Below are 27,191 nucleotides of genomic sequence, written 5' to 3'. Positions count from 1 at the left end.
TTGGTTAGGGTCGGTCTCGTTTGTAGTGTCCTGGTGTATCGTATTGAAGTGGTTGTTTTAATCTAATCTATTTTACGTTGGCGTGTGTAGTGGTAATGGAATGGTGGTGATGGTGGTGGGGATGGTCTTATGTATGGCAGTTGTTATGGTTGATATTGTTTATGGCAATGATAATGGTTATATGGGCGGGGTTAATGGATGGGAGTTTATTGTAGTAGTAGTAGTAGTAGGGGTAGTACTAGTAGTAGTAGTAGTAATAGTAGTAGTAGTAGTAGTAGTAGTAGTAGTAGTAGTAGTGTTGTTTTTTTGTTGTTATTGTACTTTTTGGATGTCCTTGTCGTTGTATAATAAAAAAAAAAAAAAGAGCAGGATTGATGGTGGAAGGGGTGCTGGATGTGTGTGTGTGTGTGTGTGTGTGTGTGTGTATGTGTGTGTTAGGTGGTTGTCGTGGTGGTGGTGAGGGGAGTATAGAGTGCGTAATTATGCTAAGTGGGCGGACGGTGTTGCGGTGGTGATGGTGGTGGTGGTGGTGGTTGGGGGGAGGGGGGTGTTATCGTTGTTGTTGGCGGTGGTGGAGGGGGGTGAGAGAAGGGTCAGAGTTAGCGGGGGGGGGGGGGGAGGCTGTGACTGTAATGGTGACGTTAGTTATAGAGGAGGAGGAGGAGGAGGAGGAGGAGGAGGGGGATAGGATAAGAGGTGAAGCCTAGTTTGAGGACGAGGAAGAGGAGGAAGAGGAGGAAGAGGAGGAGGAGAACGCCGACAAGAATCAAGACGAAGACAAGAACGAGGACGAAGAAGAGGAGGAAAAAGGGAAAGAAGAGGAGGATAAAGGGAAAGAAAAGGAGGAAAAAGGGAAAGAAGAGGAGGAAAAAGGGAAAAAAGAGGAGGAAAAAGGAAGGAGGAGGAGGAAAAAGGGAAAGAAGAGGAGGAAAAAGGGAAAGAAGAGGAGGAAAAAGGGAAAGAAGAGGAGGAAAAAGGGAAAGAGGAGGAGGATAAAGGGAAAGAGGAGGAGGATAAAGGGAAAGAAGAGGAGGAAAAAGGGAAAGAAGAGAAGGAAAAAGGGAAAGAAGAGGAGGAAAAAGGTAAAGAAGAGGAGGAAAAAAGGAAAAAAGAGGAGGAAAAAAGGAAAGAAGAGGAGGAAATAGGGAAAGAAGAGGAGGAAAAAGGGAAAGAAGAGGAGGAAAAAGGGAAAGAAGAGAAGGAAAAAGGTAAAAAAAGAGGAGGAAATAGGGAAAGAAGAGAAGGAAAAAGGTAAAAAAAGAGGAGGAAATAGGGAAAGAAGAGGAGGAAAAAGGGAAAGAAGAGGAGGAAAAAGGTAAAAAAAGAGGAGGAAATAGGGAAAGAAGAGAAGGAAAAAGGTAAAAAAAGAGGAGGAAATAGGGAAAGAAGAGGAGGAAAAAGGGAAAGAAGAGAAGGAAAAAGGTAAAAAAAGAGGAGGAAATAGGGAAAGAAGAGGAGGAAAAAGGGAAAGAAGAGGAGGAAAAAGGGAAAGAAGAGGATGAAGAGCGGAAAAAAAGGAAGGAAAAAAGGAAAGAAGTAAAAATGCCAGGAAAAGGTGGAAAAAGAAAGGGAAGAGGAGGAAGAGGGAGAGGGAGAGGAGGATCCCGGAAGCAGAGGGCGGACTTACGCACCAGCTTCCGTCGTTCTAGCTAAGAGGAAACACGCATCAAACAACGCGATCAAACAACGTAATCAGAGCGACGCAAAAGCCAACAGGTGACGATGCGCGGGTGTGACGGGAACGGAGTGACGCAGGTATTGACTGAATGAATGGCGGAAGGGAAGGGATGGGGAGGGAAGGGAAGGGGAAGGAAAGGGAGACGGAAGGAAGTAAAGTTATGTAGGTAAGCGGAATGAATGAACAAGAATTGATTAAATGGCTGAAGGTAGATGAAGGGAAGGGAAGGGAAGGGAAGGGAAGGAAGTAGGGAAAGGGAGGCCAGTGGAATGAATGAACAAAGTGATGCCAGGTATAAATAGAAGGAGAAAAGGGGAAGGGAAGGGAAGGAAAAGGAAGGGACGGGAAGGAAAGGAAAGGAAAGGAAGAGGGAAGGGAAAGGGAGGGAGGGAAGGAAGTAGGGCAAGAAAGTTAAGGGGTATTCATGAGAGGAAGGGAAAGGAAGGGAAGGGAAGGAAATGGAAAGAAAGGAACGAAAAGAAGAATGAAGGGAAATAGAAAGAAATGGAGAAAAGGCATAAACAAAGTAGCGTTAGATATTAATTACACGATTGGAGGGAGAAAGAGAGAGAAGAGAAATAAAGGAAGGGAAGTGAAAAATAGATACGAGAAAGAGAATGAAGGGAAGCAGAGAGAATAGAGAAAAGGAATGCATGAAACTGTGGCGTCAGAGGGAGGGAGACAGAGAGAGGAAATGAAAGGAAATTAAAAGGAAGGAAATGAAGGAGAGGTGAGGGAATCGGAATGCCTGAGCGCCGTGACTCACCTGCCATTCAAGCACGTGACTCACACACCTGACGGGCACTTAATTTATCACGACTCACCTTCCTGGACCGCGCTGAGTCAAAGGAGGAGTCACCGCCCCTTGAAGGCCACGTGACGTCCTTTACCTCCTCCTCCTCCTCCTCCTCCTCCTCCTCGTTACCCTCACCTTCATTCCTCACGCTTCCTTCCCCCACATGACAGGTTTCCTCATCATTTCCTTTCTCTCCTCTTCTCTTCTCTTCTCTTCTCTTTTCTTTTCTTTTCTTTTCATTTATTTTCTTCTCTTCTCTCTCACGTCTTCATTTTCTTTCACTTCCTTTCATTTTCCCTCAGTTATTTTCTCTCTCGCCTTACATCCTCACAGCCTTTAATAATTTTCATATACTAATTTTCTCTATATATTTTTCTTGTATTATCTTTAATCTGTGTCATTGATCGATTTCATGCGGTAGTTTATTTCTAATACTGATAATTTTTCTTGTGCATTTTTCTTGCATGACGAGCAGCCGCGCCCTTGCCTCCACGCGGTTGATTGCTTCAGATCAACTTTCTCTTCCTCCTCCTCCTCCTCCTTCTTCTCGTCCTCCGGTTGCATCTTTCTTTCCTCCTCCATTTCCGTCGTAACCTTTTCCTTAGCCAAGTCCTCTACCCTCGCTCTCTCCGCTAGTCTTTACATGCATCCCTTCCCACGCGGCACAATATATTACTCGCCTTCTACACCACATAACCTCATTCCAGCGTTTTCTCTCCCTCAATCCTTAACTTTCATCACATAACCTCACTACAGTATTTTCTCTCCCTCAACCTTTATCGTACACCATATAACCTCACTACAGTTTTTCTCTCCCTCAACCTTTATCGTACACCATATAACCTCACTACAGTATTTTCTCTCCCTCAACCTTTACCCTGCACCACATAACCTCACTACAGTATTTTCTCTCCCTCAACCTTTACCCTGCACCACATAACCTCACTACAGTATTTTCTCTCCCTCAACCTTTACCCTGCACCACATAACCTCACTACAGTATTTTCTCTCCCTCAACCTTTACCCTGCACCACATAACCTCACTACAGTATTTTCTCTCCCTCAACTTTTACCCTGCACCATATAACCTCACTACAGTATTTTCTCTCCCTCAACCTTTACCCTGCACCACATAACCTCACTACAGTATTTTCTCTCCCTCAACCTTTACCCTGCACCACATAACCTCACTACAGTATTTTCTCTCCCTCAGCCTTTACCCTACACCACATAACCTCACTACAGTATTTTCTCTCCCTCAACCTTTACTCTGCACCACATAACCTCACTACAGTATTTTCTCTCCCTCAACCTTTACCCTGCACCACATAACCTCACTACAGTATTTTCTCTCCCTCAATCCTTAACTTACATCACAACCTCACTACAGTATTTTCTCTCCCTCAATCCTTAACCTACACCACATAACCTCACTACAGTATTTTCTCTCCCTCAACCTTTATCGTACACCACATAACCTCACTACAGTTTTTCTCTCCCTCAATCCTTAACCTACACCACATAACCTCACTACAGTATTTTCTCTCCTTCAACCTTTACCCTACACCACGTAACCTCACGCCTACATCCTCTCTGCTAACACTCCTCCTTTTTACCCCTTACACTTGTGCGGGCTTTTTTGTTTTCATTTATTTTTGCCCTTGAGCTGCTTCCTTTACTATAAAAAAAACTAATTATCTACTCCCTCACCCGCACAGTCCTTCAATCCTTCCATCTCCTCACCCTCCCTCTGACTCAAGCCATTTAATCACTTCCACACAACTTATCAAGGCCAATAGTCTAACTTCCTTCCAGCACTTCCATCACCAGTCTCTATTCCACCCCCTCCACCCAGTAAAGGCCTCATTCCACTGCCTCGCTTCCTATTCCACCTACTACTTCAATATCTACCCTACGAACAAAAAATCCTTTCCCTGGTTCTCTTTCTTTTCCACGTCTTTGTCCACACGTATTTCCCTAGATATTAACCCATCAAGCACTTATTTCACCGACGCCCATCTTATTCTACTCCATTCCCCATCTACATACACTACCCCGTTCTACATATTCCTCCCATTCATGCCGTTAAACCCATTACCTATCCTTATCAACACGCCCTCCCACTTCAGGACATACTCTCACTCTCATCCTACATCCCTTTCATTCAACTCAGTATCCTTCCATCTTACTGCCATCCCTGCCACTAAGCCCGACCCATACCCCTATCAGCCACAGTTCCACCCTCATCCCTCCCAACAGACACCCTCCTCAACGAACGCTCCCTCTCCCACGTCTCACGCCTCACGCCCGGAGTCCAGCCACGTCCTCGGCCTCAGAGATGGATCAGGTCATTAGGTGAGCGTCAGTCGTACAGGTGAGGCGCCCGCTAATGATCACCTGAGCGAGGAGGAGCAGGATAGCAGCCCCAAGAAGACCCTCGCTCCTCGCCTCAACCTCACAACCCGCCGAGTTAACGATCACACGCACCCTTGATTCTTCTCCTCCGTCTAATGCGAATGTGAGACGCGCTAGTTTTTCTTCGCCGTTAGTGACATGGTGTTCGGGTTATTCTTTTCCTTCATTTTCTTTTCTCCTGCTTTCCTTTCGTTTCGTCTGAGCAGCGTATCAAGACTGCAAGGGAAACAATGCTGCCTCTTGAGCTAACGAGGTAAGAGTAACACGAGGCATCGGGGAATGTAGGCGAGTCGTGACCCAAGACGCGGATGATCCTACACTTTGATCGCCGCACCGGGGAGAGAAGAAAGTGCTTGCCGCGGAAAGTTAGGGGGAGGAAGGGAAGTACCGATAGGGAATGGGGGTAAGAAAGGAGGGGGGGAGGGGAGCAAGAGGGAGAGATAGGAGGGGAAGCAGAAGGGAGGGAAAATTTTGTACTGAAGCCGTGGAGGAAGAGATAGAAAGATAACAGAAGGAGCATAGAAGAGAGAGAGAGAGAGAGAGAGAGAGAGAGAGAGAGAGAGAGAGAGAGAGAGAGAGAGAGAGAGAGAGAGAGAGAGAGAGAGAGAGAGAGAGAGAGAGAGAGAGAGAGAGAGAGAGAGAGAGAGAGAGAGAGAGAGAGAGAGAGAGAGAGAGAGAGAGAGAGAGAGAGAGAGAGAGAGAGAGAGAGAGAGAGAGAGAGAGAGAGAGAGAGAGAGAGAGAGAGAGAGAGAGAGAATGCAATACTTATTTTAAATATCAAGAGCAGATTTATACCCAATCCAGTATGTGTATCAAATTCAAGACGGAAAAATAGAAAATGAAAATATAAAGGAAGAAGTGGAAAGGAAGGGGAAACTTAAAGAATAAAAGAAGAGACGATGGGAGGAACAAAAGAATAAAATTAAAACATATATTTCAACATACATAAATGAATTGTGGCAAGGGAGAGAGATCACAGAGAAAGAAAAAATAAAGTTTGGCGCAAAAAAAAAAATGAGGCGGAGACAAGCGCGGCGCAGCTGAACACGCGGGAGGAAAGGCGAGGCGGGATGCAGATGAAGAGATGCTGATGAACAACCCATAACTTGCCAAGGACGTAATACGCGGTGTCCGGCTGCCTGATGCTGCCCCTCCATCACCCAGCAGGGGGCTGTGTGTGTGTGTGTGTGTGTGTGTGTGTGTGTGTGTGTGTGTGTGTGTGTGTGTGTGTGTGTGTGTGTGTGTGTAGGCAGATTAAAAGCTAAGCAAAAAAATATATGCAAAAAACAACGCCCACATCATGCTGCTTCTAAGGCGATAAGAAAATAGGTGTTAAAAGCAAGTATGTGCCAAAGGTAGGTGTGTGTGTGTGTGTGTGTGTGTGTGTGTGTGTGTGTGTGTGTGTGTGTGTGTGTGTGTGTGTGTGTTTACATAACTCCAAGCCATAACAAGGTGAATATCAGGCTAACATGAGCAAGACACACGAGATGAATGCCCACTTCCTTACCACCTATCTCCCTCCCTCTCTTCCTCCCTCCGTAAGAGCCGTCAGGGTGATGGACTTACGTTAAGGCGAAGGAGTGGCGCATGTGATGCAAGGAGGGATAGGGTGACGCAGGGTGGCACGGTGAGAAGGGAGGGAAGGGGAGGAGGAGGAGGAAAAGGGGGGCAGGGAGGGAAAGGGGGCAGGTAACGGGTGGGGATTGTATGACGGTGAGGACGACGCCTTGACCTTGTGGGGATGACCCTTGTTGGTGCACACGGCAACGACCACGACGAGGGGGACGAGGACGCTGAAATAACCGACGACGACAAAGATGACGGCCACGAATACTGAGTTCCTCTGTCAAAACTTCAGAGTTCCAAGATAAGAAATAAAGTATCAAAACCTTAACTAGGTCCACAACCATGCAACGAAGCCATTCTGGAGTTCTTTACTCAAAAAAACAACTGCTCACCCCTCTATTTTAGTCTCCCTATATCTATAGTCTTTTGTCATAACAGCGGTAAAAGTATATGAATTTTTTAAGGAATGCGAAGTTCTTTTTCTCTCATAAAAAAATGACATTCTGAATCTCGTATCCAAATCAATGATAGGAAAGTATTTCACTCCTCCTCCATAGTTTTGTTCTTTACTTGTCACCTCCAAAGCACAATGTGATGCGTCCATAAGCAAACATGACAGAGAGTCGTTGGGAGGTGTCTGAACGCGTAACAAAGCCTGTGACAAGGGCCGCCGGTCACCGCGGGGCGCCGGAACAACGAGCTGGTGCGGCCCCGTGCGCGGCAGACCAACAACGAGAATCAGGGGGACATGTACGGGGCATCCTTATACACGCCCAATATGGTCCTTGCGTCGCCTCGCAGCCCACGCGGCGGATGAAGGTCGTGTCCGGTGTGGTTAGGGAGGTGAAGAAGGGAGACGAAGTGGTGGGGGAGGACCATTATGGGGCGATGCACCTGTATGGCTGATGTGGCGGTGGGCTCCTTGTTACCACGGAGCCCCGGGCGTGTCATTTGACAGTCTGCCTTTGCGTTGATCACCCGCTGGCCCATCGAGAGGTCACGACCCATTGACCTAAAGACGGAGTGTCGTAATCCCTATTAACAGGATATGGCAGGCAACGCGGTCTCCAGTAGCCCTTTCGACGTTCCTGGCCCACCAAGGGCCAGGCACCAAGGAGTAGGAGGTGGCTGAGTAGTTATCGTGCGGGCCCCGCATTCACCGCGTGATGGACGATGCGGGTTCGAATCCGCCGCTACCACCTGGGATTTTTCAGTCACCGCCGAGTGGCTTAAGGCTACCCACATGCTGTCCGGAAGACCACCCATCAACCCGGACTCTAAAGGAAACCGTTCAAGTAAATCAAGAACGAGCTCCGGTGGGCGGCATGAGCCTAGAAAAGATGGCGCCACTATAAAAAAAAAACACTTGCCTGCGCCATGACGGGCTGGGGCCGACTACTATCCAGGCCCCTCAAGAAAGCCTACCGGTGCTATAGGCTGGCACGTAAAAAAAACAAAACAAAAAACAATGGCAGAAAACTCCATTTGGGCAAGTAAGTGACATCGCCAACATGTGTACAAAAAAAAGACCAAATCGTAAAGGTTTTGAAAGTGATTTTGCACACAGGAAATGAATTGCAGCACAGCGTACTAAACGTAAAGGTCTTGGTTACATGGCTTCTTAATGGATTCGAATCAAGCTTTAGTGTTGATTTTTTCGTTTCCTTTTAATGCCTCCCATTTCAAAACCTTTTCCTTTCTCTCCTTTTTCTGCTGTCTTGCCTTTCACCTCCGCAGCACGGAAGCCACAGCGCTGCCATCACCGCGCGTCCTCTCACCCGCCAGGACACAAACAAATGTCTCGCTTTGCATCTTGTCAACCCCCTGACCCCCGCCGCCTCCACTCTCTCTTTCAGACTCCGTGAACACACCACGATCCCTCATCCCTCCCCTTTTGTAAGCCGTACGCACGCAGCAGCAGCCTATCATCACCCTCAGCACCACTCCCACATTTACCGCTTAATTTCCGCTACTGCGCTTCGGGGGGGCCGTGAGTAAGGCACCTCTCATTTGTATCCATCTGCCTTTCACTCTCGCTCTTCGGCTGCTACCTGAGCCTTAATCGAGGTTTCCTAATCGCTTCCCGGCCTGTGTGGAGCCCCTGGGTGGACTGACTGACGGCCTGGCTGGGTGCCTTGCCCTGGGTTGCTTTCCCGCCATCTGTCTGTACCCGGGGAACATCTGTCAATGTCTGTCTTCAAGAGGTCACGGGCGAGGTGCTCGGCGTGGTTGTAGTGCGTAGTTAGTGCACAGTTTAGTAAGAAGTTTCAGTAGGGTACAAAATGATTAACAATTTCTATCTATTTAATTGTCTTTCGAATCATATAGTTAGAAAAAAGTTTTGAAACATCACGAACACCATCGTTTGCAATTATTAATCTACAAACGAAAACAAGCGCGGCTAATCTGATGCGTTTTGTGTTTTCTTTGGCTTGATTTAATTTGATCGATTCCTCTTGTTTTTCCACCACAGCCATAAAGGGAGTGTGGTGATGTGTGGGGAGTGTGGTGATGTGTGGGGAGTGTGGCGAGCGCGACGAATGATACTTGAAGAAAAATCAAGTCGAGAACCAACAAAAACAAGACAGATATATAAGCTGAGGTGCAAGGAACGTCACCAGTACAACCCAACCCAGCCTGACCCATGAAACCTACACAAACAAACAGCCACACAAACATAAACTAATCTGATGCACAAAGAAATAAACAAACTTATAATCAGCTGCGTAGGTCCACAACACCAATACCACCAACACCCCCTTCCTCCACCACAACCATCATCACCACCACCACCACCACCGACATCATCATCCAGTCTCAGCTTCCCGTATCGTTTAGCAACACACGCTCGTCAACAGCCCTCGCCGACCCCTCACTACATATATTCCTGACCCGTTTCGCATCACTCTGTACCTTACCGGATACGCAATTAGGGCCCTTGCAGGCACCCCATCCGGCCCAGAGGAGGAGGAGGAGGAGGAGGAGGAGGAAGAAGAGGACGAAGACGAGTGAGAGAAGACGGTGGACGTGGTGGAGGAGGAGGGCGAGAAAGAGGAAGACGAGGACAAGAATGAACAGGAGGAGGAAGAGAAAAGGAAGAACAAGAATGAAGTAGTACGTAGCTCAGTAGTATTAAACATCGAAAACAAAGGAGTGGGAGGAAAAGGAGGGGAATAAGGAAAAGCAAGAAAACAAAAGAAGGAGAAGGAAAACAGGAGAGGGAGGTATAGAAGGAGAAGGAAAACAAGGGGACGACGAAGAGGAGGAAAAGGAAGACCAGAATAAAAACAGGACGAAGAAGAAGGGGAGAAGGAGGACAACTAAAGAAGGAGAAAGAAGAGAAGAAAACAGGAGGACGGCGAAGAGATGGAAACGACAGAGTAGAATAAAACAGGAGGAGAAAAAGAGGAGGGGGAGGACGTGAAAAAGAAGCCCGTCTAATAGGTGGGAGAGTGTCGAAGGAGGATCTTGACCCAGAATTCAATTTCCTTCGACGTGGTTAGCCAAGCCACCACTTAGCGAAGCCTTGACCTCGCACGACCTGACTTAGGAGAGGAAGTTTGCCCCACAGGAAGAGAAAACAGCGGAGGCACGGACGTCGCTGTTCATGATTCGCTTGTGTGGTGCTTGTGTTGTAGATATTTCGAAGTTTTTATTTTAACAGCATGGGAGGCAGCTCAAGGGCAAAAAACAATAACATCAGCAAAAAGGTCCGCTAAACGCTGCTTCGGCAAAAGAAAAAAAGAACAAGAGGTCAAAAGAGAGGTCAATTCCTGGTGAAGAGGTGTCTTAATACTCTCCTCTTGGAAGAGTTCAAGTCGTAGGCAGGAGGAAATATAGGCGAACTCACGTGATTGTTTGATGTTTCTGAGGAGAGGGATTAGACTCATTAGAGGGAAGAAAAAGGAAAAAAAAAAAAAGACAGTAGGAAGAAAAGAAGAAAAGGATGATGATAACGCTAAGAATCATCCATTATAACGAGGCACAAAAGGAGAAGGAAGTAAAATAAAACGGAAAGTGATAGAAGACGGAGCAACAGGAGGAGCAAAGGAAAACGAAGAGAAGAAAAACAGAACGAAAAAAAATAGCGAAGAAAGAAGAAAAAGCAAAAAAAGAGCGTCCATTAGAATTGCCGTTTTACGAGTAGCTACCTCCTTTTTATGGCGCCTTGTCTTAGAGAGAAAAACAAGAGAGTAAAAAAAAAAGAGAATAAAAGAAAGAGAAAAAAACATCAGAGTGCTTGCAGTCCAGTGAGGCGGAGAGGCACAGTTAAGCGATTACAATTGTAGATTTTATGAGCCTCTTTCCCACTCCTACACCCCGTAACCTGCAGGAGGAGGAGGAGGAGGAGGAGGAGGAGGAGGAAGAGGAGGAGGAGGAGGAGGAGGAATCGGCTCGGAATTAAAACACACTGGCGGCTTCTCTTTGGCCCGCCTACTCCACCTCTTTTAGTGTCAGATGGGGTAGTCTACGCTGCCTACGAGGTCTTGTCTTAATTCTCTCTCTCTCTCTCTCTCTCTCTCTCTCTCTGTCTATCTGTCTATCCCACCCTACTACTACAGCGTTAGTGCCTAGTATTCACAATTATCGACAACCACGCTTCAGTAGGCCTGCCACACATTATCTCGCTTCGTTTCTCTCCTCCTTCAAGTGCGGTCAGGTAAGCCATCAAACCCTCCCCAATCAGCGTTGTGGCCACCTGTCTTGGGTGCTCTCGTGCGGGGCGTGAAGGATAAGAAAGGAGAGAAAGTGAGCGAAACGATGGAGGTTTAGATGACATGCAAATGGAAGCGATTGTGTGGATGGGTGTGTGATATAACGCGAACAAGTAACAATGAGAAGAATGAATTAGTTGGGGATATAAGGGAGGGAGTGAGGGAGAGAGTGAGTGAGTGAGTCAGTGGATGGGTGAATGGGTAAGTGGGTGAGTGGGTAAATGAGCGTGTGGATGACTGGCTGATTCGCGAACTGACGGATTGAGTAACTTTCATAAGCGTCAGTCAATAACTAACTTCGCATAATAGCATGAAAACGATCACCAGACAACAACCACAACTTAAACATTAACGAAACAGCAGGGGCAGGAGAAAGCAGGTGAAAGGGACTGAGTAAGAGCGAGCCAGTGAGTGAGAATGAAAGAGAAACGAAAAGTAATCGAATGGGTGCTCGACTGAACCAGCAAGTGAGAGTGACCGATTGGGAATGAGGGAGAGGGTGTGGTCGCCGTCACCCCGCCACAACAAGGACGGTCAGCGGCGTTCCTGTGGTCACCGAGGGATGGGCGTCGCGGCAAGGCACAGAAGACAAAACAATCTTACGGCGGCACATGAACAAGACAGAGCCCCAGAGACGCACTAACTGTGTGGGCCTGTAGCGAAACTGGTCATAAACGAAAGGCTATCAAGCTCTCCATTCTTTACTTGATACCAACGAGAGACAAGACAACGTTACAGCAACACATGATCTGAATACAGTTTTAACACACCTTACATGCGTGGAGTAATGCAGAAACAGACCACAAGACGGAAGGGTATCAGGCTACGAATACAAAACTCACAATATCTAATACCAGCAATCAACAACACGAGGAGCAAAACGCAACCTTACGACAGCAAAATGAATTACATAATATTATTGCTCATGATAATTACTTGGAACTATATGATAACTGACCCCTAAACAATGATATCAAACTGTCAGAACTATTTATTCAATTCCCGAAACGTTTAATACACCAAATAAGCTGTATTGTTGCATAATTTTTTACTTTTTCATAATCTTCATAATCTTAATAGTCTTTTTATAATCTTTTTTATAAACTTGAATCCACACGAGACGGAAGGACATCAGGCCACCAGCACATTAATCTAATGCAAACACTTTACGAAACGTCTCATTAACTAAGATTATTTGACTTTGTTCCTCCTAAGTGATTTACATCGGTGTTAATGGAGGAACATATAACAGTGTCGCTTTGACTCTTCCTGCTTTACCTTCTTAGGCCTGTGTTAAAAAATACAATTGTAGCTTTTATCAAGGACGGGGTCCCGCCACCGCCTCGCCGCCGTCAGCACATTCAGGCCTAACGGGGGACTTTAATTGCCTGGGATCTTGGGATACTTAATTTTTTTCTGTTAACAATCAGTCTCCATAAAAGTTTGGGTAAGACGCAGTTGTGTTGGGTTTGCTTCATTAGTGCGCTTCTTGTTTCAATGCAAGATTTCTGTAACTACATTCTCCCTCTAAAAAAGTAATATATTGTCTTTCAGTCGTAGTATAAAGTAATTCATAAATTTCTTTAGTGAACTTCCTAAAAAGCACACACACACACACACACACACACACATTATATTTTGGAAGGCGTGAGGTGTGTGTGTGTGTGTGTGTGTGTGTGTGTGTGTGTGTGTGTGTGTGTGTGTGTGTGTGTGTGTGTGTGTGTGTGTGTGTGTGTGTGTGTGTGTGTGTGTGTGTGTGTGTGTGTTTTCTGCATGCATATAAACCTGTCTGTCACTTTTTCTGTCTGTCTGTCTGTCCCTCGCCGCGTCACCACCACACCACCATACACGCGTCTTTACCACCTGCCAGGTAAGGCGGTGGAGGGCCGTCCAGGTGTGTTCCCCAGGGAGTCTCCAGTTTTGTCTTGAGTGATGCTAACCTTTAAACATTTATTCTTTTGATGCTGCAGTGTGTGTGTGTGTGTGTGTGTGTGTGTGTGTGTGTGTGTGTGTGTGTGTGTGCACACACACACACACACACACACACACACACACACACACACACACACACACACACACATGATATATTATGTTTATATGCACACACGGCCTTGGAGGTGAGCCATTCTAAATCATCGCGTATCCTTATTCTAGTGTTTTTTTTTTTTTATTGGCTGTGACTCAGGACGTCTTCAATTTTTTTTCCTTTGACTCATCGTTCGTTTTTTTTTTTATTTATACTTCCCAACTTCCTAACCTAACTTTATTTCTTTCCTCTAGCCTTCCTTTCTTCCTATCTTCTTTTTTCATCTACCTACTTTTCTTCTTTTTCACTTTCCTTATCTTACTTTATTTATTTTTTACATCATTCCTTCCCTCCTTCCTTTCTACCTTTTTTCATGTACCTATTTTCCTTTCTTTTCATTTACCTATACCTACCTACCTGCCTGCCTGCCTCCCTTCCTTCCTACTCTCCTTTCTTTCTTTCTCCCTCTCTTATATTACCTCCCTACCATTCTTCCTTTCATTTCATCCTTCCTTCTTCCCTCCATCCCTCCCTTCCTTACATTCTCTTCAGGTGCCCACGTGCTGTAAAAAGTCGGTCGGTCAGCCAGTCAGTCAGTCAGTCAGCCTCTCGTTAGAATCTCCTGCATTCCTCTCGGCTCCTTGGAACTGCCGCTCGCCATAAAGGACGCCTCTCCGTGCCTCTCATAAATCACTTGCCAGGGAGCGAGCAGCCTTTGGGTTTACAAGTTTGATTTTATAGGCCGCCGCCCTCCCTTCTCCTGCCCCCTCCTGACCCCCAGTCCACCTCCCTGCTCCTACTGCTTTTGCTCCTGTTGTTGCTGTTACTGGTTTTTATGTTCCTGTTCCTTCTTTTTATTACTCCTCATTTTTCCTTGTTATTCTCCTCCTTGTCTTCGTACTCCTTCTAGTCCTCGTCCATATAAACGAAACGAAACGAAACCATTACTTGTTTTTCATTCTCTTTTGGTCCTAGCTTTTGCATCTGTCCTAGTAACATCTATTCAAGTTTACTATATTATGCTAGCGTGAATAATAGTAGTACATTATATTCGTATTTAGAGTAGAGTAATAGCTAAGATTAGGGGTTAAAACGGGGTGCATGATAAGAGTGCATTCTTTATACTGTAGGTAAGTAGGTAGGTAAGTGAAGGGAAAGGAAAGTAGGTAGATGAAAAAAAAGGTAGGAAGGAAGGAGGGGAAGAAGGATGGAGAAAAAAAATAAAGTAAGGTAAGGAAAGTGAAAAAGAAGTATAAAGTCAGCCTCTCGTTAGAATCTCCTGCATTCCTCTCGGCTCCTTAGAATTGTCGCCCTCCATAAAGAACGCCATAGCTTACGTACTTTTTTCTCTCTTTCTCATATTCCTTTCGCTCTCACATCAAGAGGAGAGTATCCAGACACCTCTCCTCCCGAAAATGACCTCTCTTTTGGCCACTCTTTTGAACTCATTTTTATAGTGGAAGTGATTAGCGGGCTTTTTTCTTCTCATTATTAGTTGTTGTTCTGGTCTTGAGCTGCTTCCTTTACTGTAAGAGAGAAAAATCAACACCCACGAACACCAGGAACGCCTTGCCAGACAGATAGCGAAGAGTAGTAAATATATCAACAGTTTACGTGGAAAAAAAAATATCAAAACAGCTTAGAAAAAAAAATAGAGATGGCGTTAATTGAAGAGGCGATAATTGGCGGCTATTAAGATGCGTGTAATTGGGCCGAGGCGTGAGGCGTGATGGGGTGATGAGAGACTTCCGGCTGGTGTGGCGGATGACGAAGGCCGTGACTCATCCCCAGCGTGGTATTGAGGTCACGTGACAGGCTGACTGACGCACCATAACAAGACGAAAATACACACACAAACACACAAACCATATAAGTAGCCGTCAAAGTTAAAACCACAAAAAAACACACACACACACACACACACACACACACACACACACACACACACACACACACACACACACATTGTTATCCCAGTTAAAACCACAAATTAGGAGATGGAGGCAGAGAAGGAGGAGGAGGCAAACAAGAAGGAAGAAATAATAAAATGAGGAGGAAGAGAAGAGGTATTGACTTGATCATGGAGAAAAAAAATAAAGAGGAGAAGGAGGAGTTGTAGAAAACGAGAAGGAAGAAGTAGTTAGTTCAAGAAAGAAGGAAAGAGGAGGAGGAGAAGGAAAACGATGAGCAAAAAAAGGAGGGAGAGAGAGTGGGTAGCATAGTAGCAGTAGCAATAGTATTAAGAAGAATAGGAGGAGGAGGAGGAGGAAGAGTAGAGGCTCAACTGAGGTGGTAAGAAGAAGGGGGAAACAATGGCTAATCTCCCGAACTCCCGCACTTTCTTCTCTACGTAATGAAAACGGTATTCAAGAGACACCACCACCACACACACACACACACACACACACACACACACACACACACTCCATTCGCCTATTCCTCGGCCTAAACGGAAGCTCGTGTGGTGAGGGGCCCATTCTTCTCACCCTTGTGCCCTCCTTCGCATACATTTCCGTGAGATTAGAAAGGAGTGTCTTTAAGTCTTGCGTGAGTGCAGACGTGACAAATGTGACTTCCTGGTGTGGTAATTAATTTGATGAAGGTAGCACAACAGGTAGGAAGGAAGAGAAGGGAGGAAGGAAGCAGCGGTAGTAGTAATAGTAGTAGTAGTAGTAGTAGTAGTAGTAGTAGTAGTAGTAGTAGTAATGGTAGTAGTAGTAGTAGTAGTAGTAGTAGTAGTAACAATAAGGTGGAGCGGATGGCGTTGTTGCATGGTGAAATTTGTGTACATTTGAATATTTCTCATAGTTTTAGGCACTTTTATATTTTCCTCCTACTCTCCAGCTCTTTGGATAATAACAAAACAACCACCATCACCACCAACACAATCACCACCACCACCACTATTATTACCACCACCACCAACACCACTATCATTACCATCTCCACCACCACTAACAACAGCGATAATCAGACACACACATTTACCTTAATCCACACGACTCTGCCAGGCACGGAACCCACCTGTTGAGAAAAGAGACAGGAGAAAGGAAAGATTAGCATAACTTGAAGGTATTTATAAGAGAAAACAATGGTAAATCTACACCGCAGCAACACTTAAGCAACACTATCCCCTAACACAAAATTTCGCAACACAGGATCGTTTTCTATTTATACTTTTTTTTCGTAGCTTCGCCAACGGAGCAGAGGGAAAGGGAGGAAGACGTGTAAGGTTTCAATAGGAGCCAAACCAACATCCTGCCTCCACCACCACCATCCCGTCACCTAAACCCATTTCAACTGCATCATTCTCTCTCTCCCTCTCCCTCTCTCTCTTTCTCTCTCTCTCTCTCAATGGCCTGGTTACCTGCGTGAGTGGAGACTGTAATAACTGGAGATTCGTGGCCACAGGAAGGACGAGGGGCGTGGAATGTGGGTTACGAGGAGCGAGAAGACAAATGTGGAAAACACGGGAAAGAACAACAACCGCAAGTGTGAAGAATGAGTGAGGGAACCAACGAGCGAGGTGTGTGTGTGTGTGTGTGTGTGTGTGTGTGTGTGTGTGTGTGTGTGTGTTTCGGAAATTCCTCTCTGCTCTTTTTGGTAAGCCACTGCGTCACAAAACAAATGCGTATCTTGAGCCCATTACACTCGTTGTTATGCCACCCTCGTCTCAATGTCACAAGTGGAATCTTAAGCGGCTGATCCTTTTAATTCCACTAATACAGATCTTTCAACGCTCCGTCCTTTTTTTCTTCGGTGAACCTGTCATGTTCCTTGATTGGTTTGGCCTCCGTCTTATTTCCACTCCTCTTTGCTAATATCCGTTCCTCGCTAGTGGTTATGTTAGAGAGTGTTGTTAGCGGCTCTCAGTGTCTATGTAGCGAGGTGCAAAGGGACACAAACAGACTGGAGCGATACTAAGAAGTGCTGCCCATCCTGAGAGTGAACCCGTAGCCTTGACTTATACAGAAGGGACGATTCATTACGGCATAACAAGGAATCACATCACACTCCTTTTTCCCCGAAGTGTACAACCCGAACAAAAGGGAGAATCCGTAACAACATAGCAAGGTCACACAACACTCCTCTTTCTTCGAAGTATATGTATGGTAATGGTAGTGGGCGGGGTTTTTCATGATCTGTCACCATTAGTTAATGAGACGCCGCTCTCATGCTGGCGAGGCGTCCATGAGCATCGGTCGTCATTCCCTCGCCCGGCAGTCACGTCCGGGTCACACTTGGTAGTAGGCAAGCGCAAGCACCGCCGCTCGCCCGCCGCCGGTCGCTCCCACACGCCACGCCGCCGTCACCGCTGCCCTGGCTGACCCCGGCCCACGCGACTCCCTCCGGGTCTCCCTCCCGCACCAGACGCTCCCCTAGCAGCACTCCCTCCTTCCCGACGTCATTAAGATGCAAGGGCTTGTCGGAGGACGCCCGCGGGCCCGTCTGCAGGTGCCCTAATGAGCTGCAACAAAACGATCAGTGATTTCGAAGAGCAAACATGTGAGTAACTTAAATGAGCGGCCATCCATCAGGCACCTCCTCGCCCGCGCCCCGCCGGTGGACGCGCCTCCTGATGGTGCAAAATATGGTCTCGTTGCGTGTGGTAGAGGGCGGGCGCTCATCAGATGGGGGCCTCAGGGTCGTCCCGGGTCACAGCGGGCGGCGGAGTTGTGCATGAGTCGCCTCCCCATGCCGACCCATCCCCTTCCCAAGCTCAAATCTCTTCCTTCTAAGCTAATCCTTTCATTTCCTTATTCGAGTCCCCTTCATCATCCTCACCCATAGAGCCTCCCAATGCCATTTTCTCCCTCTTCCACCTCCTTTTCCTTCCACTCTTCTACAATTGTCTTTCTCATCCTGTTTACTCACTCCCTTGGCGTATATCCACAATCCCCCATGCCTCCCCCCACTTCTCCACATATTTAAGAGCGAATCACAAACATGCAACAAACAAGTGGACATCAGGCAAGCAAGTACAGAGGTGGTAATGGTAACAGAGACGATCATAGCTTTAGTGGTGATGGTGTGGGAATCGTACCCAGCCATCTGACCAACCCAACCCATCCCAACCAACCAGCCATGCGACCAGGCAAACAAGCACAGTCAGCCCCAGTCAGACAAAACCAGCCAGCCAGTCAGCCGGACAGCATACGTAGGTCAGTCACAACAGCAGGCTGATTGGCCCACAGCCGGGAACGATTGAAAGATTAACAGCACAACATAAACAGTCGAGCGTCGCTAAATCCGTCAGGGTGAGTTACGCGCCTCGCTGATGATACATTCTCCCCTGCCCCTCCCTCTCCCTCTCCCTCTCTCTCTCTCTCTCTCTCTCTCTCTCTCTGTCCGTCTTCTGCATTCGACGATAAACAAAAAGGAAAAGGGGCAAAAAAGGCATGGAAGGGAATAGATAAGGGCATAGAGAGGGATAGGAAAGGATGGAGAGGAGGAGAGAGGGATGGAGAGAGAAAGAAGGAATAGCAAGGGACAGACGGACATAAAGAGGGGCACGAAAGGGGTTGTGATGAGTTAATAAGGAACAGGGGGAGACAGAGAGATAGACGGAGAGATACAGGTAGGGAGAGAAGGGGGGACAAGGAGGCCGCAATGAGATACAGAAAGGGAGACGGAGAGACAAGGATAAGGGGGGAGGAGGGGGGGAGGGTTGGAGTTGCCCCGGGACTGTCTGGCTCCTCTGGCTCACCTAAACGACCCGATAACGAGGCGCATAAGTAGCGGTCACCTTCACGCCCCTCCCTTGCCACCTCCCATGCCCCCACCCCCCTTTACGCCCTTTGCCTCCATCCTCCCCCTTTCCTTTACGCCCTTTGCCTCCACCCCTGTTCCCTTCACCTCCCTTGCCCCCTCCCTTTCCCTTCACTCCCCTTGCTTTCCTTGCCCCCATCCCCGTCTCCCCTCCCTTTCATTCCCTTCTCTTTCAACTACATCAGTACACCTTATCCTTCCCTCTGTGTCCCTCCCTGAAACTTTCCCCTCTGTACCCATTTTCCTTCAAACATCTTCCCTCCACCTTCTACCTTTCCTCCACTTTCCATAAACAAATTTCCTCTCCGCCTCCCTTGCCTCCACCCAAACTGAAAAGGGAAGGAAGTGGAGTAGGAAGAGGAGGAGGAGGTAGAGCCGGAGGAAGAGGAGGAGATAGCGTAGGAGGAGCATGAGGTGGAGTAGGAAGAGTTAAAAGAGGAGAAGGTAGAGTAGGAAGAGAAGGAGGTGGCGGCGGCTGGTACTGGCTGACGGGGTGGAAGTGCCGGGCTGTGACAAAGGGCGGGACGGACGGAAGCCTGGCAGTACCACAACCCCGGACGCTGGAGTACACCAGGTGGCGCCAGGAGGAAGCAGTGAGAGGGAGGGGGAGCGCACGGGGCGGGTTGAGAGGAAAGGAAGAGGGCAGATGATAGGGGGAGGAAGGAGAGGACTCTGTTTTGTTAGATAGAAGGAGAGCGTAGGAGATGAAAAGCAGTGCAGGTGTGTAGAAACATATGAGAAAGGGAGGGTAAAGTTTTTTCAGTAGGGGAGGAGTGCACGGGAAGAGATGAGAGGGAGAGAGAAGGGAGATGATAGGGTGGGGAAGGGGAGGACTCTGTTCTGTTAGATAGGAGAGAGTAGGAGATGAAGAGCAGTGCAGGTGTGTAGAAACAGAGGAGAAAGGGACGGTAAAGTCTTTTTAGTAGGGGAGGAGGGCACGGGAAGAGATGAGAGGGAGAGAGAAGGGAGAGGAGGAGGAAGGAGAGGCGGGGGAGGGCTCTGTTTTGGGGGTACAGGTAAAAATGGGAGGTGAAAAGCACTCCAGATGTGTATAAACGTAAGAAGAAAGTGTTAGCATTCAGCGTTTCTAAACCTAGGACACTAACACTCCGAAGTCTGCTGAAACTGATATTAAATGGAGTTGGAATTAGGCTTTAACCATATACAACGCAATAAGTTAGGAGGTTTACGCTACATTTTAGGCGTAGCTGCAAAAAGAGCAATTTTCAATATCATACGCAATTCCGTTATTACTCTAAGCTTGATGCGATGGGTAGTGGGCTGCCTGTACCTAAACGTCGACATTCTTAGCTCAGAAAAGGTAAATAAACGCTAGATGGATGTACAGAAGGGATGAGTTCTTTGGAAAACATGATGTATATAGGAGTTATGTTTTAAGGGAAGGCGATGTAGTAATCCGAATGAGGAAAGTCGGTAAAGTGAGTCATGAGGGGATGAGGCGAGGGAAGAGGAATCAGAGGCAGGAAAGGAGAGGTGAAGCCCTTGGCGGTGCTGGAGCCTGGAGGGGCGCACCGACGAGGAGGCAGCAGAGGCAGGTACGAGATGGGGCAGCTTTTTATCTTCCTCACACTAATGCTTTGGCCGCCCACACGGATTCGTCAATTGTACAGGTGTTGTAAAAGAAGTGAAAGTAGTACCAGTAAGAAGTAGTAGTGGTGGTAGTAGTAGTAGTAGTAGTGGTAGTGGTAGTAGTAGTAGTAGTAGTAGTAGTAGTAGTGGTAAATGAAAAGTAAAGTGGTAGGAAATGTAATAAAAGCGATAATAATAAAAGAAAAACAAATACTACTACTTATAATATAAAAAAAAACAGAAACAGACAGAAAACACAGACAAACAAACAGATATTCATGCACACATACAGACAGACAGAGAGAGCAACAAACAGACATTCCGAGAGAGTGAGGAATCAATGTTTTTTACGCTCTGAGGCATGAATGGAGTATTGTCCCACGCGCCTTGGTGGCAGAGCGGAGGCGTAGGAAGGGAGGTAATGAAGACGAAGGGCGCATTACACACCCACGGAGGCAGGAAACGCGGGGGATGATGAGAGGCAGTTTGTCATCACTTGCATTCACGCTAAAGCTGATCCGGACGTGGCGAAAGAAGGGAAATAAGGAAGGTATTGCGTCTAATTTTAAACATGAGAGAGAGAGAGAGAGAGAGAGAGAGAGAGAGAGAGAGAGAGAGAGAGAGAGAGAGAGAGAGAGAGAGAGAGAGAGAGAGAGAGAGAGAGAGAGAGAGAGAGAGAGAGAGAGAGAGAGAGAGAGAGAGAGAGAGAGAGAGAGAGAGAGAGACAGAGAGAGAGAGAGAGAGAGAGAGAGGTAGAGAGCGAGAGAGAGAGAGAGAGAGAGAGAGAGAGAGAGAGAGAGAGAGAGAGAGAGAGAGAGAGAGAGAGAGAGAGAGAGAGAGAGAGAGAGAGAGAGAGAGAGAGAGAGAGAGAGAGAGAGAGAGAGAGAGAGAATAAAAAAAAAATTCTGAACCGACGTGAGAAATTCTGAATCTGAAGGAGAAAGAAGTTGAGAGACAGAGGGACAAAGACAGAAAAAGAAAAAGACAGACATATAAGCATAAAAAAACAGAGAGACAAATAGACTGAGACGAATAGGTTAGAGTGCACAACGATCTATAAAAGGGAACCACACACACACACAAAAAAAAAAAAACTACGATACAATCTTCAGAAAGGAAAACAAAACAAAACAGAAGGTCAGGATCCAATAACCAATAAATCAAAGATAAAATTAAAGAAGAAAAAAACTGGCTCGACAAACTGCTAAAAGTGATGAATGAAATATTAAGGAAAAAAAAACGAAGGCTGGGGAACGGTATATGTTGATTGGGAGAAAGTTTGACCATAAAGTTTGTAAACGTAAAAAATAATATGATCGCTATCCCTGACCGCAAAGGAGACGGGTGAATGTTTAGACAGACATACAGACAGACAGACATAAAAGACACACAAACACACAGATAGACAAGATAGACAGGAGAAAACAGCAATAGAAGGAAAGGAATATGGAACAGGCACAGGCAGAAAGACAGATAGACAGGAGAAAACACTTAAAATAGAAGCAGATGGTCGTAGGACAGGCACAGAAAGGAGATAGACAGCTGACAGGAGAGAGAGAGACAGATGAAAATAAAAGAGAGACAAAGATCGCAGCCACAATGTGAAAGGGAATGTCGGAGAAAGTGAAAGGGTGATTGAAAGACAGAAAGAGGGCGAGAGAGAGAAAGAAGTGCGGATGGAAGAAAGAATGAATGAATGAATGAAGAAAATGAGAGAAAGAAAGAAAGAAAGAAAGAAAGAAAGGAAGGAAGGAAGGAAGGAAGGAAGGAAGGAAGGAAGGAAGGAAATAAGGAAGGAAGGAAATAAGGAAGGAAGGAAGGAAGGAAGGAAATAAGGAAGGAAAGAGAGGAAAGAAAAGAGAGCAGAAAGCCGTAAGGAAAGAAGGAAAGAAGTGAATGGAAGAAAGAAAGAAAAAGGAGGAAGAAATGAAGTAAGAAATATGACAAAGAACGAAGAAAAAAGAATAAAAAAAGAGGGAGGAAGGAAGGATGGAAAAACGAAAACAGCAAATCAACAACAACAAAAAAAAAAGAAACTGAAAAGAGGGCAGAAAAAATAAAGAAAGAAGAAAAAATAAGCCAGTAAGGAGACAAAAGCGTGTGAACATCGCCCAGAAAACCCAAAATAAGGAAAAAAACACCCCAAAGACTCCATGAATCCCATCCATACATCATTAAGTCAGGTCACTCAGCTAAAACGGGCGAGACACACGAACACCTGCCTCTGCAATACCGTGATGAATAGTAAACACACACACACACACACACACACACACACACACACACACACACACATTCCCTTCCCTCTTGGCGTCCTAACCTGATGCCCCGATATTCCGCGCACGACAGAGAGACAGGACAGACAGGCTTCGAAAAGGTGTATAAGTCAAGGTATTAGTGTTGTCGGGGTGAGGTTTGAGGGAGAAGGTGATAAGGAGGAGAGAGGGAGTCAAGTATCTGTGTGTAACGGAGATGAGCACCGAAGCCACGCGCAGCTATAGCATACGACCCACACTTTACCTTACAAGTGTGTGAGTGGGGAGGGGTGGGGGGGTGTTTGTGTATGTATATGTGATGAATAAAAAGGAAAAAAGAGAAAAAAAGGTCGAAATAAGAGAATAAGAAAAAGAAACTCAACTTCATCATAAAGTATCAAGAAAAGTGAAAGTAGTAGCAGTGGTCATTGTAGTGGCAGTAGTAGTAGTAGCAGCAGCTGTTGTGGTAGGTAGGTAGGTAACATGTCACTGGAAGAGAAAAAAAAGAGAAAAGAGAAAAATAATAATAGTGAGACGCTTTTCATTCCTGCGAGGTCTTTCGAAATTACCATAACCTGACTTTCCACTCTCGTTCCCTCAGCCGCACGACCATCTGGGAAGGAAGACAGACAGAAATGCAGACAGACAGACAGAGAGAGAGACAGATCGAATGGGACAGAGACAGATTCACAGACATACAGACACAGACGCATAGAACCATCTGGAAAGGAGGACAGACAAGACAGACAGGCAGACAGAGAGAGAGACAGATCGAGTGGGACAGAGACAGATTCACAGACATACAGACACAGACATATAAAACCATCTGGGAAGGAAGACAGACAGACAGACAGACAGACAGACGGACAGACAGACAGACAGATGCATAAAACCTCAGACGAAGGAACGAAGAGGCACAGACACAAGCAGAAGCAGAGACAGACAGTGACAAACAGAGACAGAGACACAGACAGACAAACAGGCATACAGACCCCGCCCCACCCTCACACACACGCACGAAATTAGTCAGCACGCCTTGATTTCTATACAATGGACGACTTATGTAGATTGGTGTTCCGTCGCGTCGCCACACTTCCGCTTTGGACCACGCAAGCGAACAATGGTGAAGGAAAAAAAGAAAAGAAAAAAAGCCTGCCTCTGTGTGTGTGTGTGTGTGTGTGTGTGTGTGTGTGTGTGTGTGTGTGTGTGTGTGTGTGTGTGTGTGTGTGTGTGTTCAGCCTTTTACTACTCAAACACAATTAATCATGTTTCTCACCCACACTTGCAAAACTATATTCGTTATGTTCTAGTAAAAGCAATAAAAGACTAAAAAAAGTTATAACCTAAATATAAAACAGAAAACTAAAACAAACACAAAACCTGCATTATGATTCTCGAGGAAATATGACAAAAAAAAAAACGATATGATTACGGTATCGCTAAAATAACAACGCAACTCAAACACCCGATTAGGAACACAAGCAACATTATAGTCCAGCACATAACATTTCACCATCACCACAACAGCGGAATTAAAAACGAAGAGGGTTAGATAAATCACCTTGCATCCTCCTCCTCCTCTTCCTTCTTCTCCATCTCCTCCTCTTCCTCCTCCTTTCAGTCTTCATTGTAAAAGTCTTCATTATCCCAAGCTCTTGATCTTACGCTCCGATTCGCTGTCTAAACCTTACAAATTAAGAATAAAGCGTTAAGCAACTGCAAATTAGGCCATCTCTTTAAGGAACAGCCATGAAGGGATGAGGCGAAAAAAATAAATATAAAAACCACTTCCTACGTCAATGGTAAATCAAGGAGAGTCGAGCAGGCGGCCGAACACAGACAAGCAAAAACTCATCTCCAGAACCCATAAAGAAATCCTGTCAACCTCGTAAATAGCTTCTGAAACTATCTACAAAGGATTCGATGCCGCCCGCTTGGTTTCTTGCGTGCAACTGTCGGCTTCCTGTGTTTCATGACCTGATTCCACGTCTACAGAGAGGGCCGCTACAGACACAGACGAAGGCATCACCTCCACCTTCGGGATAATTCAGGAAGCCAACGCACAGTGACTAAGGGAGGGCGATCTTGCTTCGTCTATTTACAACAAGGACTGAGGGGAAGGGCGTGCTTGAGTGGTCCGTTCATTCTCCTCTTTATGGCTCCATTAAGTCGTAATTTTCTTAAGTGCTTCCATTATGGCGAGGTAAATGTGTTGGATTTCCAATGCAACGCGACGCCGCTACATCGCCGCCCGCCCTTTGCCACACCCCAGCCGCCGCCACAGCCCAGCCACACCCGCCTGCCGTCCCACTAAGCTCCCCATACAACCCTTCACCATAGCCTCACCCCGGCCACCGCCACAGCCCAGCCACACCCCGCCTGCCGTCCCACTAAGCCCCCCATACAACCCTTCACCACAGCAACACCCCGCCTGCCGTCCCACTAAGCCCCCATACAACCCTTCACCACAGCCTTATCCCGGCCCCCGCAACGGTCCAGCCACACCCCGCCTGTTGTCCCACCGAGCAGCCCCCCACCACAACCACACCCACACTCGTCGCAGGCCGTGATACTTTTTTCAAGATAGTTTGGGAAAGAGAAGAAGAAGGCCGCGGTACACATCCTTCCTTTAATCCCCGAGAGGAACGCGATTGAAAGACATCATTGAGGTTCTCCCACGTCCACCACACTCACCACATTCGTTTGGCTTCACCCCATTCCAGCCACGTCATGCTACCTGCTGCCGCCACACCCCCAACATACTGACAACTTAGCAACCAGCATCCAGTCCAGAGCGGGAGCAACTAATTCACTCAAAACGACAACCCTCACAAACCATCTCAAACCTGACCTCTCCACTTAGAAGTCTAGGAGTGTCATGGGTCCTTATCTTGCAGTCTCACCTACGTACAGCATCCATAATCAAATTCATTCTTCGCACACTATCCCACTCCGACGACAACTCTTACAAACCATCTCAAATATAACCTTCCACTCAGAATCATCTAGGGATGTCATGTGTTCTTTTCCCTCAGTTTTACATTTTACGAACAGCATCTATTATCATGTTCCTTCTTCTCATCCTCTCCTACCCGGATGATAACCCTCAGAAACCATCTCAAACCTAACCTCTCCACTTAGAATCATTTAGGGGTGTCACATTTTCTTATTTTGCAGTCTTACATCTGAGAAACTACATCTATCATCAAGATGGTAGATGTAGATGGCGCCATGACGGGCTGGGGCCGAATACCATCCAGGCCCCTCAAGCAAGCCTACCGGCGCAATAGGCGGAGACGTAAAAACAAAACAAAAGTCCTGTTACTGCACCCTATCCCACCCCGACGACAGCCTTCACAAACCATCCCACTGCACATTCCCGTATTGCCATCACTCGTAACGTCTCTTCCATAACCCTTTCACATCCTTCACCGCCTCTCTTCGCCTCCCTATCCATCCGTGGCCGCTGACCTTCAAACAACCTCACTCCCCGAAGCAACGGGAACTCATTTTTTCCTCCCTCGGTCTCGTCACCATTCTTGTCTCGTGTCCCTTTCATCATCGCCTTCAGAGCCACGCCTCCCACGGGCGTTTCGATGTGGCTGTTAGTGTCAACAATGTTGGCCGACGAAGGGCGCTGCGGGTGTAGGAGCCAAATTAAGGGGCGGGGAAGGGCGTGAAAAGAGGAAGGAGTTAAGAAGGGAGCTCGAGGTTGAAGACGAAGACAATGAATGAGAAGACAGTTTCGAGAAGGGAGATAAAAGGTAGTTCGGCAAGTGTGTACAGGAGGAGTGATGTGTCAGGGGGAAATGAATTAAGAGTACGAATAAGGAAAAAAAAAACAACATGTAAGTAAATCAACGAAAATCTGGGGTTAAGAAATCAAAGAAGGTGGGATGAGTAAACGAGAAGGGATGAAGTAAAAGTGTAAAAGCAATCGAGAGAAAGAGTTAGATGAAAAAGGAAACAAATGGGAATGAAAACTATTGAATGAGTAGGCTTGGGACCACGAAGAGAAGGTGAACAATTTATGAATGGACTCAATACCACAAAGAGATGATTGAAGTGGTTGTGGGTCGTATAATCAATGCCAGGGAGACGATAACACTACCACCAGAATTCCTACCTGGACGAAATCACTGCAGGAAGAATTAAAGGCGAGGGCACTGAACGCACAGACCTCATTCTCCAGCTCATCGCCACTTTACCTTTAATCAAGAATCTCGAATCGTCTATTTTACATATTTCAAGACAATAAAGGAAGTGGGGAGAAGGGAAGAGGTGGAGAAGATGGTTGCTGGGGGGGGGGGGGGGAGAGGTAGAGAGGAGGAGACAAAAACAACCTCCCCTCCCGTCGCCTCATCCACACACACACACACAC

At 46.6% G+C, this 27,191-nt stretch overlaps 1 protein-coding gene and 2 long non-coding RNA genes across 3 annotated transcripts in view; 1 reads left to right on the top strand and 2 right to left on the bottom strand.

The window, feature by feature from the left end:
- Positions 1 to 27,191, bottom strand: part of LOC127004033 (uncharacterized) — a 200,395-nt gene that overhangs the window by 86,301 nt on the left and 86,903 nt on the right. The window contains exon 2 of the long non-coding RNA XR_007757579.1: positions 16,185 to 16,220. This is a non-coding gene — a long non-coding RNA (uncharacterized LOC127004033). The remainder of the gene's footprint in view (positions 1 to 16,184; positions 16,221 to 27,191) is intronic.
- Positions 1 to 27,191, top strand: part of LOC127004030 (protein inscuteable homolog) — a 130,578-nt gene that overhangs the window by 19,233 nt on the left and 84,154 nt on the right. The window lies entirely within an intron of this gene.
- On the bottom strand, positions 3,045 to 3,831 carry LOC127004034 (uncharacterized). Its single transcript, XR_007757580.1, has 3 exons — positions 3,759 to 3,831; positions 3,563 to 3,660; positions 3,045 to 3,513 (listed from the first exon to the last, which is right to left on the bottom strand). It is a non-coding gene; the product is annotated as an uncharacterized LOC127004034 (long non-coding RNA).

The sequence above is a fragment of the Eriocheir sinensis genome, chromosome 27 (assembly GCF_024679095.1).
Source record: "Eriocheir sinensis breed Jianghai 21 chromosome 27, ASM2467909v1, whole genome shotgun sequence".
NCBI classification, from domain to species: Eukaryota; Metazoa; Arthropoda; class Malacostraca; order Decapoda; family Varunidae; genus Eriocheir; species Eriocheir sinensis.
The sequence above is the reverse complement of the archived record's forward strand: the minus strand, read 5'-3'. Positions and strand labels throughout refer to the sequence as shown.